Below are 12,989 nucleotides of genomic sequence, written 5' to 3'. Positions count from 1 at the left end.
ACTTTGACTTTGACTTGGATGTTGACTTTGACCTTGACTTTGACTTTAAACAAGGTTGACCCTGGAGGGTCATGAAGTATGGAATGGGTTCAAAAAGGGTTGAGTAGAGTCCATATTTGGACAAGTATATGTGAGGGGTAGAATGGTCTTTTACCCCAGTTAGGACTTATGGTTAAGTTATGAGAATCCCGAACTTAATTAGTTTATATAATGACTAGTAGCTCGGGGAGCCGAAGGATCAGCATTTCGGGGAGTTGTCAGCTAGCAGCCAGAGGAGTATCTGCGGGACTTCAGCAGTGCAAGGTGAGTCTCCTCACTGTGTGTATATGGGTCTAAGGTGTTGGATTAGGTGTCTAAGCCCATAACTATAATTGGGGTGTACTTGACCCGATAGTAGCATGGTCCTTTTGGGTTGCCTTCACACTGGTGACTAGACATGATGATTGTTAAGGAGAGAGGCTGATTTATTATAAGTATAATAAAATAGGGCATAAATATGATTTATTAATATATTATAAGAATAATATATTAATTAGGAATCATATTATTAATTAGTATTTAATCATAAATTAATTTGGAATTAATTTTGGGATTAAAGGAACTAAATAAAAGTACAGGGGCTGTTTTGTAATTATTTGATAGTTGAGGCTTTGGGCCATTGGATCACCCTTATTAGGGCTAGGACGAAAATCCTAGAAGGATCTAGGAGTTCTCGTCCTAGGTCTAAGGCAAGGAGGACCATGGACTTGCTTAGGCCCTAAGCTAAAGGATTAGGGTTTCCACCCTGAAACCCCAGCTAGCCTCAAGTATAAATAGACCCCCTAGGCTCTAGATTTAGTCCACCCCTTGAAAAAAACCCTAGAAGAGACGATTTTGGAGCAAGCTACCCTCTCTCCTCTTTCTCATAATCATCCACACACTCTAGTGTGTTTGTGAGCCATTAGAGGTACTACACTTGTGGTACTTGTTCTCAAGATCAAAGGAACTTCAAGAAACTAGTTGTTATTACTATATAGCAACAAAGATATGTATTCTAATCTTTGATTTTTGATTTTCGAAAATAGTAGAAGCATGCTAGGGTTTTCTTTTGTGTTCATTTGTTGTATGTCTAATAGTGAAAACATATATCGAAATTAAGGTCGCATGCACACATAGGATTATTTGTATAAAACCCATCATAAGGCACCAATGCCGACCCATTTAGTTTATGTACGGTAAGAAGATCCGGGGGTTAGCCCTAGGCATTATGTATGAAAGACCAGGAGGTGGTTCCTGACACACTGTATGCTAAGTAGCTAAGTAGAGTATTATATATGCTAGTTGTCTTTATGATTACTTGCATGGAAGACCCAGAGGTGGCTCCTGAAACTTGTCTGTAAGACCCAGGGATGGCCCCCGACTTGGCAAGAAAGACCACATGGAGGCCCATGACATAACAACAAGACTATGTGCGACACATAGCATCTTATTTGATTATGATATATAAATGATATGTATGGCTCATGGTTATGTATGACAGTATGTGGTTGATGTGCTTATATGCTAGACAGTATCCGGTTGAAAGAGACCGAAGGGGTAGGCCAGCACCTAGATATGCTAGGCAGTATGTGGATATGTATGGTATGTGGTATTTGGGGAACTCACTAAGCTTCGTGCTTACGGTTTTCAGTTTTGGTTTCAGGTACATCCAGTTTTTAGAAAAAGTAGTTCGGGACTATCACAGCGCATTCACCCATGTTATTCCGCATTATGTGATCTTTGGGATTAGACTCTGATATTTGTTTTAATTGAAATGTTTTCAATGTCTGGAACAAAGTTATTAAGTGTATTTCTTATATTAAAAATGAAATTTTTGGTCTTAAATTTTGGGATGTTACAATTCAATTATTGAGACAAAAAAAAGTTTCGATCCTTCAACAACCACTTGAACCTTTTCTTATAACTTTTCCATTAAAGATGTTTTCATACAAACACGTCCCACCCCTGCCGGTCCATCTTCATCATCATCTATAAACAAAAACTCACACCAATTTGCAACCACTTTCTTGAACGCATAGGGAGTCCTACAATATGAAATATTTAATCCATTAAACCCTCCCTTATAACAAAGATTATAAATATTCTTAATGATTTTCACATCCCGAACCTTACCCAAAACAACTGTAGATGAATCTTGAATCATTAACAAATCCGACACACCCATGACAATTTTATTAACCTTAGAATCGAAGAAAACGACTTAACCTGTAACACCCTATCCTGAATCGTTCTCTAATTCGGGGCCGTGACCCGAAGATCGGTTATCATAAGGCCTAGGGCCTTTCGGAAAGAAAGAATTAGACCCCTTTGAGTGTGGAAAATGTAGATTGGATGATCGGGAGTTCAGTTTGTTTTTTGGAGCCGAAGGGTATGCCGGTAATGTGTTAGTTCAGACCTTTTATGAATTTTGGGTTTAAGTTTGGAATGTTTTAAGGCAAGGTAGAGTTGATAGAAGTGTAGAGCTTCTCGTTACCTTTCCGTGGATAAAAGGATCGTCGAAAACGGACTTAGAACGAATGAGTTATGGCCTTCAGAAGTTTGGTGGTATTAGGGTTAAGCCTAGTATGATGGGCGTACATAGGAGTACATTGGGCGTACTAGGTAGATGGGTCGTGGATGCCCTCTTGAGTATGTTGGGTGTACCAGGAGTACGCATGGCATACTCAAGTTAGGTGCAAACCCTAATTAGGGTCTTGGACCCTATTTAATGGCCTTAACTCAACTCTAAACCTTCCTACCTTCAGCCTCCACCCCATTAAACCCCATATACGAAACCCTATCCCCCATTTGAGTGGTTCTTGAGTTATTGGGGTGATTTCATGTTTTTTGGTGCTTATTCAAGAAGAAGGAGCTTCTTCAAGGAGTATTGGATTGCTTGTAGCTTGTGGATCCAGACCTTGTGCAACTTGATCTATCTTCTGGAGGTAAACAGCTTCAAACTTTATGGTTCTCTAGTTTAGATGTAGTTATGGGAATGGTTATAAGCATGTTTTGGTCCCAAGATTGTGGTTCTTGTGAGTTGAAGCTACTCCAGGACCTTTGAGCCTCATTTTTGGTCCTTGTTGAGGTCCTTAAGTCTTAAAGTTTTGATCTTGTGGGGTTTTATTCGTTCATGCAAATATTAGTGACCTTTTATGAAGATTAGGAAGATTAGACTATGGTTTGGACTCCATTAAACTATGCAAAGTTATAAAGTCAGAAACTTTATAACTTAAGACACTCAGTATGGGTCACATATATGTTTGGATGTTCTTAACTTAACCATTAAGAGCTTATTTTGACTTCTGGCCGGCTGAAGAGTATGTTGGGCGTACGTAGGAGTATGCTTAGCGTAATGCATGAAATCCACATAATCAGCATCGAGGACTTGTACGTTGTACATCAGCGGTCTGTATACGGTGTACGTTTTTGGTACGTGGGGTGTACTCCCCAGGAGTCCATTTTGGGCCTTTTGGGCCTTGGGCCTTTTGGGGGTTGGGCAATGAGATGTTGGACTTGTTTTGGGAAGGGTAAAATGGTCTTTTACCGTTTAGAAAGACGGATTATAGATTGGGCCTTGGATTTCGGGATATCGGTTTAATTACTAATTAAGGTTATATTTATTGTTAGTTGGTGCGAGTTTATCTGGTTCAGCGACCCGAGCAGTTATTTGGTTATCAGCATATTGAGGTGAGTCTCTTCATTGTACCCGTGGGTCGAAGACACCAATGCTGACCCACTAGGATATGTTATGCTATTTTTCTTTATGACTTTTGCATGGTATGTTTGGCTAGGCCCGTTTGTATGTTGAGCTAGGCCCATTAGTATGTCGGACTAGGCCCGTGGATCAGGAAGGGCTACGCCCATTGTATGTTATGTAGGGTGCTAGCTGTCTCTGTGACTTGCATTTGTATGTCGGGCTGGGCTCATTGGTTTGGCAGGGCTAGTGTGACAACGCATAATTTCTATCTTGTAAAGTCAATCAATTCAATCAAAAGTCAGACTTGTTTCTGTTATCTTTTAGCCTTGTTAAGGGTCTGTTTGAGAGTTCCAAGCCTAGTACACTCAAGGATTGTGTGTTAGGAAGTGTTAGCTTGAGTTCATTGAGTTGCAATCGACCGGAAACACCATCAAAAAGGAGTTCACGGCCGTGAACCCATCCTTGGCCGTGAACATCCTCAATATATAAAAGAAATTGGCTCATTTTCTTCACTTCTTCAACTCTAGCCGTGAACACACCTCATTCTCTCTCAACTTTCTTCAACCGTGAACACTCTAAAGGCTTCCAATAAGTAAGTATCTCATCCATCATCTTATTTGTCCATTAGAAACACTTGATTCCCCATGAAACAAACACCACTTTGCATGAATCTTCAAGAGTTCACGGCCGTGAACCCTTCATTGGGCCGTGAACCCTTCTTAGATGCAAGTATGGCCGTGAACCCTCCTTCCATGGTCGTAAACCCTTCATAGGATCAAGGTTGGGCCGTGAACACATCATGTGTTCTATGGCCGTGAACACTCCATGTGTGGCCGTGAACACCCTTCATTCAATCATATGTGATTCTAACACTCCATCGAGAGTGTTTCCTAGTTCCTAAGGTTGTTTCCCTTACATGTTAGTTGTTATATACACTAATTGTATACATATATGTGTTATTATATGCTTAATAGGACCCGTTTGTGCTCAAGACTTCACTTGGCATACTTAGCATCCTATATCGATATTTCATTCGAATCACTCACTACAGGTGAGTTCATACCCCTATAATCTATCATTTAAATGTTTTTAAATGCTTTTAGGGGGGGGGGGGATACAAGTAGAACACAATGAAATTGTGTTAACCATTTACATGTGAAAACAACATCCAAAAGGATTCTTATACTCAAAACTTGTTAAAACTCTTTTAAAGATTTTATAAACTTCTTTTATATCAAATCATATTCGTCTATCTATTTACGTATAAGTATGCTTTAACAGACTTAGGACTAGTGCTAGATACCTTGACTCATGTTCCTTGTTTGGTTGTGGGCTTGGGGTAGGATCGCTAGTCCGAATGTCGGTTAAATCATAATTATACCTATTAAATACATATATGAATATTAAACCCATTTTTAAGGTACATACTTAACTTAGTTGCTTATGGTTAGTAATTGAGTCTTTTCTACAAATCAGTAACAGTCAAACAATCATATAGTAAACTATAATAGGTATAGTTGAGAGGATTACTACTTACTACTTCTAGAACAGTGAAACTTACAGGAGTCAGTTTATACATACTATAACTAGAACAGAAAGGAACATACTATAACTAGAACAGAAAGGAACATACATACTATAACTAGAACAGAAAGGAACATACATACTATCATAAGAACAATGTAACATTAATGTGAGCCACTACTTCATGGCATGGCAATATACTTGTTGTGTCACGTTTTATAACCAGAGTCTCCTGGAGGGAAAGCGTGAGTTTATGTATAGATCTATACGGGATTGACCATCCTACACTTTGCTGCTAGCTACAGTGGGACTTGCAGGTCTACGGGTGACAAATGTCATACCATTTCGACGACTTTAGATCGTCATGTTTTATACTAGTCAATCAAGCATGGTTATAACCTCATCACATTTTATCTTAATATAACTTATTGGTTTTAAGGTAGTTAGTACATCAATAGTTACTTTATACAATACTACCGTACATCTTCATTCTTCCCATTACATTCATATAGTGATATTCTCACATAAAAAGTAATGCAAACTATTTTCTAGTAAAGATAGTCATAAACTTGGGAAAACATTCATTTTTACGAGAGAACAAACTTGCAAAACAGTCGGGTCTTGGTAGAAGACTACTTTCCATTTTAGTAGAAAATATAGGATTTTCTAGGAAGTATACAAACAATTACATCAAAACACTTACAAACATTTTCATCAAACTAATGCAAACATTTGACACTAAAATACTTATGAACTCACCAGCTTAAATGCTGATCTACTCTTTCAAAATAACTTGTATTCTCAGGTCACCAGTAGACAGGTATAGATGGCCAGGTTTTGAGAAGACGGAGCGTATTCAAGACTCGTCTTTTTTTGATTTCATATTTTGGTGTCTTTCAAACTTTACACAGAACACACTTGTATTAACTATATTATTAATGCAATGGATGATGTTGTTGCTTGTTTTACTATTGTGCATTGTTATGATACTGTACATGACGTCCTCCGCCCCCGAACGTTTCCGCCGTTCCGGTTTGGGGGTATGACAAATTGGTATAAGAGCTTTGTTTATAGTGAATTGAGTATATCAACCCATAAAAGATATACAACTATAAACACATCGGGATTAAAACACTCTGACCAAGAGTTTATACTTTTAAAATAATAAAATATTTTACTAAAGTATACATACATGCATTCATACTAGGATCAATGTCGTACTAGAACAAAACAAAAGTATTGCGGTTGTTGGACAACACAAGTAGGCTTGGGGACATATAATCAGATCTGGGAGTGATATAGCCTGATCAACTATATTTTTCCGAGAAGTGATTAGCATGTGCCTAGGAATGGTTGTGGTGTTGCAGCAAATCTAAAAACTTACCAACACTACTACAATGAAAGCTTTAGAACATAACATAAACTTAAAATACTATAGGAGTATTTTGCGATACTATAATTACTTGTGTGAAAACTAAAAGGTCTTTATTAGTAGGTCAATAGTTGTTGAGTGGATACACTAAGGTTATGTGTGGCTAAGGTGTCATAGACTTAGAATCTGTGATCTTTGCTTTACTTCTTATTCCTTGTTTGGTTGTGGACTTAGAGTTAGGGTCACTTATTCGAAGGTCTATTCTATCTTGGTTACATATGACTGGTATGCACTACGCAAGTAGTGAAGTAACTTGTAAGGATCATCCTATAAATATCTTAAGTAGTACGTCTATTATATGTTTCTTACATCCCTTTTCTCGCTTAGATAACATGGTTGGATTCCATCTCCCTGGTGACCCATACTTTCCCGATCAAGGGAATGGTGGATGGCTTGATGCAGAGCCTGAAGAAGAGAACCCGGTGGTCCCAGCAGTAGAAGACCTCGAGGAAAGTTCTGATGAAGAGAACTACGAGGAAGTTCAGGAAGACTCGGACTCATAACCAGAGGTCTATAATCCAACCAAAGTTGTGCAGAATCCTAACCCTCGTCCGGCTTTTCAAGGCCCGACTCCTTTATAGGCGGTGAACTTGGGAAGGTGGAGCAATGAACAGGGACAACCACCTCCCTACAATGGTGACTGAAGCTTCTACAATCTGAACGAGGGAGGATCAGCAGACAGAGTCCTTCCTGTCTTGGTGCATCGAGTTGCTCGCAATGCTGAGCAGGGAAGAACAAACTTCGACCAAGTCATGGAGATCCGTGCTAACTACAGAGTCAACACAGTTCGTCTCCGTCATCTGACCGATGACCAAAACTTGGAAAGGAATCACACTGATGCCCTACTGGTGGAGCTGAATTCCTGCCAATCTGAAGTTAGGGATCTTCCTCAGAACCAAGTGGTACTGCAAAGGCGTGTTTGGGAAACGGAACAGCAGTTGGCTGAATCCAGGGCTGAATCAAGTACCAACCAGAACAACTCCCCTCGCGAGTAGAGCCTAATCTACTCTGTCTTTTGGATATAGATTAGGTCTATGTATAGACTCTAGTATTTCCTGCTTATGTTAAGACCTTGAACTTTCAGTCTGTTAGGTCTTTGTTTTATCAAAATTTCTCAATTTTGGTGTGATGTAAGACCTACTCCAAGGTCATTTTCCCCGAACTTATTACATCTTTAAATACCAGTGATATTGACACACATCTAATCTCATGGGGAAATCTTTCTCCAAATGCTTTCATCCTTCTATTTTTAGATCTCCATTACAATCATACTCTCATCTATTTGTTGGGCTATGGTGATTTAGTCCATGGATCACTCTCATTATTCTCACTATCGAATGCTTATTATCATCTTCATATTTGTAAACTTTCAGTTGAAAGATAACTCCACGTCGATCAACGAGACGTAATCCTCCGATAACTCCAACTCCACCACCACCTCCACCACAATACGATCCTGCAGCTCTCCAAGCTGCAGTGGCTGCGGCTGTTACGGCAGCCTTAGCTCAATTCAGCTCTAGCGGTACTAGCGGGAGTGGAACAGCTGTACATTCTACTCAAGGTGATGCACCCGTGTGCTCTAGAGAGTGTTCGTATAAGGACTTCACCAACTGCAAACCTAGAGCCTTCAACGGCAGCGGTGGGATCATTGCTCTGTCGCAATGGTTCGAAAAGACTGAGTCGATCTTTGAGATCTGCTCCTTTCCGGAAGGAAGCAAAGTAAAATTTGTTGCCTGCACCTTCTCGGACAGAGCCCTAACATGGTGGAATAGCCATGTCAAGTCACTTACTCTGATAGTGGCTAATGCAATGGGCTGGGAAGCTTTGAAGGAGCTTATGATTGAGGAGTACTGCCCGAGGGGCAAAGTTCAGAAACTCGAACAGGAACTCTGGAGCCTACCCATGAAGGGCTCCGACATAGTAGCCTATATCGCCAGGTTCAGTGATCTGGTGGCTCTATGTCCAGGAATGGTCCCCACTGAGGGGAAGAAGGTCGAGAGGTACATATGGGGGCTGGTGCCTCCATTTCAGGGGAATGTTTTAGCTTCAAACCCCACTACCTTCGACAGTACCAAGCGATTGGCACAACGGCTCATCGATCACGGATTCCGCACACCGATAACGACAACCCTTGCCGTCGCAGAACCATCCAAAGCCGCCGACAACAAACGGAAGTTTTGGGACAAGAAAAAGAGAAACGCAATGCAGACCTCTGCCAAGAAGCAGTAGGTCGTGGCTGTTCAAGCCGCGACAACACCTGCTGTCCCTGCGCCGACAAAACAATACGCTGGAAGTCTGCCTAAGTGCAAGAAGTGCAACTTCCACCACAACGGCCCCTGCCAGGAGATGTAGTGTACCAACTGCAACAGGAAAGGGCACACTGCCCGTTTCTGCAAAGCTCATGCTAGGCCAATCACCCAGGTCCCTGGTGCTGGAGCAGGCCAGGCCTGCTACGAGTGTGGTGATGTGGGACACTTCAAAAGGAACTGCCCGAAGGCAGGGAATGCCGGCGGAGTGGGAAGGGTTTTGGCGATAGGCCACGAGGAAGCGGTAGCAGACCCTACAGTGGTTACTGGTACCAAAAATTTGATAGTGGAGCGGAGAGGAGTTTCGTGAACCAAAAATTTGCACACTTACTTAAACAAAAACCACGAGCACTGAAAGAACCGTTCACCGTAGAAATGGCTAATGGAAAGACTGAGAGCACTAGCTGTATATACATAGGATGTACCCTATCTCTAGATAGCCATTCATTTCTAATCGACCTCATGTCTGTCTCAATTAAAAGTTTCGACGTCATTATCGGCATGGATTGGTTGAGTCTTCATCGTGCTGACATCATGTGTTATGAGAAGGTCGTTCGTCTTAATCTACCGTCTAACGAAACCCTAGTTATCTATGGTGACAAACCAGGAACGAACCTTCGAATCATCTCAAGTATACAAGCCCAGAAGTACTTACGAAAGGAATGTCATGCATTCCTTGCTCATGTAGTCGATATGAGCCAAGAGACGAAAGAAATAAAGAACATCCCAGAAGTACGCGACTTTCCCGACATCTTTCCAGAAGAACTACCAGGATTACCACCACAAAGTCAAGTCGAGTTCAAAATCGACTTAGTTGCAGAGGCTACCCCAGTAGCCAAATCGCCTTATCGACTAGCACCAGCCGAGATGCAGGAGCTATCCGGTCAACTGAATGAACTACTCAGAAAAGGGTTTATTAGACCAAGCTTCTCACCTTGGGGAGCACCGATCTTGTTCGTGAAGAAGAAAGACGGATCGTTTCGTATGTGCATCGACTACCGAGAACTAAACAATCTTACTATCAAGAACCGATACCCTCTACCGCGCATAGACGACTTGTTCGACCAACTTCAAGGGGCAAACTACTTTTCCAAGATTGACCTGAGATCCGGGTATCACCAGTTACGAGTTTTAGGGGAAGATGTTCACAAAACAGCCTTCCGAACTCGTTATGGACACTACGAGTTTGTAGTGATGCCTTTCGGATTAACCAATGCACCCGTAGTGTTCATGGACTTAATGAACCGGGTGTGCCGTCCTTACTTAGATCAGTTCGTTATTGTATTCATCGACGACATACTTATCTACTCTCGTAGCAAGGAGGAACATAGTCACCATTTACGTCAGAAAGGTTATAACATCATCGCATTTTACCTTAATGTAACTTATTGGTTTTAAGGTAGTTAGTACATCAGTAGTTACTTTATACAATACTACCGTACATCTTCATTCTTCCCATTACATTCATATAGTGATATTCTCACATAAAAAGTAATGCAAACAATTTTCTAGTAAAGATAGTAATAAACTTGGGAAAACATTCATTTTTACGAGAGAACAAACTTGCAAAACAGTCAGGTCTTGGTAGAAGACTACTTTCCATTTTAGTAGAAAATATAGGATTTTCTAGGAAGTATACAAACAATTACATCAAAACACTTACAAACATTTTAATGATTATAGTTTTAGGTACTTCCGGTTCGAAAGGGAAGGGCCCGACTTGATCGCAACGCATCCACCAATGTTTCTGCAATATGATGATTTTGGGATTGTACTCTGATGATTATTTTATTACGATATACTTTTAATGTTTGAATAAAAGATAATTGGTGATTTGGTTGAATTAAAAATGAAATTTTTACCTCATAATTTTTAGGATGTTACATAACCCATTAAGCTGTTAGGAACCCAGTGCTTACGACGTGGCCTTAGGTCGCTACGACGTGGCGACTGGGCAAGAGCTCGTCTGTTTTGTCGTTTCATTGCCACAACATGGCGAACAACTAAAGGTTGAACTTTGACTTTTTGACCGTTAACCGTTAACTTTGACCAAGTTTGACTTTAGGTCATTTGGGGTATTTTGAGTAGTAGATTAAGGCTTGGTCCCTATGTGCTGTCAATGTGACATGTAGAGCCAATGTTTGGAGCAGTGATCAGTTCATCTATCGTTTAGATTATGAGGTGAGTCTTCCACACTGTACTCGTGGGTCGAAGGCACCGATGCCGACCCACTAGGTATTTGTATGATTACCTGTATTCACTAGATATATGTTAGACTGGTAGATCTGTATGATTACTAGTACTTGCTGGTTGTTGGTTATCGTTTCATATGTCGACATGTTATTGTTTTGTTGGGTTGAGGCGATCTTGCTTGGTGTTGAAGGCCAAGATACCCGAGTGTAGAGCTGGCAATGGGTCGACCTGAGTTGGGTTTGGGTTCAACCCATTTAGAAGTGGGTTGAAGTTTTCAACCCAAACCAACCTATTTATTTGAATGGGTTGATATTTCCAACCCAACCCAAACATTTACATAAGTGGGTTGTCATAAGATTGACATGTTTATGTAGTCCCGACTAAACCTACCACATAAATTGATTAAATTTAGGTTAACCCATTTAAAATAAAAATAAATTATCTAAAGATTACATCACTTAAATTAGTTCCAAACGATAAAGTTTTAAAGTATGACAAAAGCACAATCCTAATGCACAAATACATATAAATTGTTCAAATAACATAAAAATATTCAATTTCAAAGTGATTTTGGAGAGTGACTAGTATTTTCTGTGTTAATAAAAAAGGATAAGAACTAGGTTTGCATTTTTTTAAACATAAATAATAATACAACATTATGATTTATAAATTAATACTTTGATTAATACATGATAATATTCAAATAATTATTAAATTAAAGTTAAATGGGTTGGCGGGTTGAAAACGGGTTGATAATTTTTACCCAACCCAACCTATTTAACTTAATGGGTTAAACGTGTTGACCCATTTAACTTAAATGAGTTGAAAATCTCAACCCAACCCGCTAATTTTGGGTTGGTTTCGGGTTGGGTCGATTTTTGTCGGCTCTACCCAGGAGGTCCAGTTGATACGGTAGGCCCAATGGAGCGGTCTAACTTATGCTGTAGGCTTGGGAGCGATCCAGCTAGTAGCTGAAGGCTCGGTGCCGGTCCAACCTTGTGCTGTAGGCCTGGTTGCGTGCATTGTATATATGTTGTTGTGTGGGGTAGTTTGGGGAAACTCACTAAGCTTTGGCTTACAGTTTGATTTATGGTTTCAGGTACATTAGAGGACATGGGCAAGGCGAATGCGTGATTGTACACATCATTCTGGATATTATTTGACCTATGATTTTGGGATACTCTGATTTATAATTATGGCTTTCATAAACTATGTTTTGTATGAATTATGGATTTTGATATGGTTTTAAAAATGAAAAAATTTGTCATGATTTTTGGGATGTTAGAGTTTGCTTCATGTTTCTCACTTGCTGATTAGGCAAAAAGCTGATGTGGCTTCCACATCTGATATGAATTGACAAACATTTGGGTTAAATTGAACCCTTACATAGATCTGTACCCACTTCCTTATTTCTTCTTTTCTTCTCTCATATAATCATGATTTTGTGAAATGACTTCCCAAGGTCGTTGAAGTGATTAATCATCCTAAAATGATGTATGCAAGGCAATGAAGATTATCCACAATAACATTTCCTATATGAAACATTCACTGTTTTGCTGTTTTGTTTACACCACTTTGAGATGATGAACCATTTGAGTGACATTTTGAAACCATTACACAAAATCGTGATTTTATGAAAAGAAAAGAAGAATAATTAAAGGAAAGTGAGTACGAATCTACGTAAGATGACCGCAAGATAGGGGCCAACATCATCAGGTTGCTAATTTAGGAGGCTTTTTAATTGCAATCACCATGAATAGTGATAAAAGTAGAATGTAATAACTCGATTTCGGGGGACAACCTTACTATCGAATGA

The sequence above is a fragment of the Lactuca virosa genome, chromosome 2, assembly GCF_052849685.1.
Source record: "Lactuca virosa cultivar CGN04683 chromosome 2, Lactuca_virosa_CGN04683_v6, whole genome shotgun sequence".
NCBI lineage: Eukaryota > Viridiplantae > Streptophyta > Magnoliopsida > Asterales > Asteraceae > Lactuca > Lactuca virosa.
The sequence above is the reverse complement of the archived record's forward strand: the minus strand, read 5'-3'. Positions refer to the sequence as shown.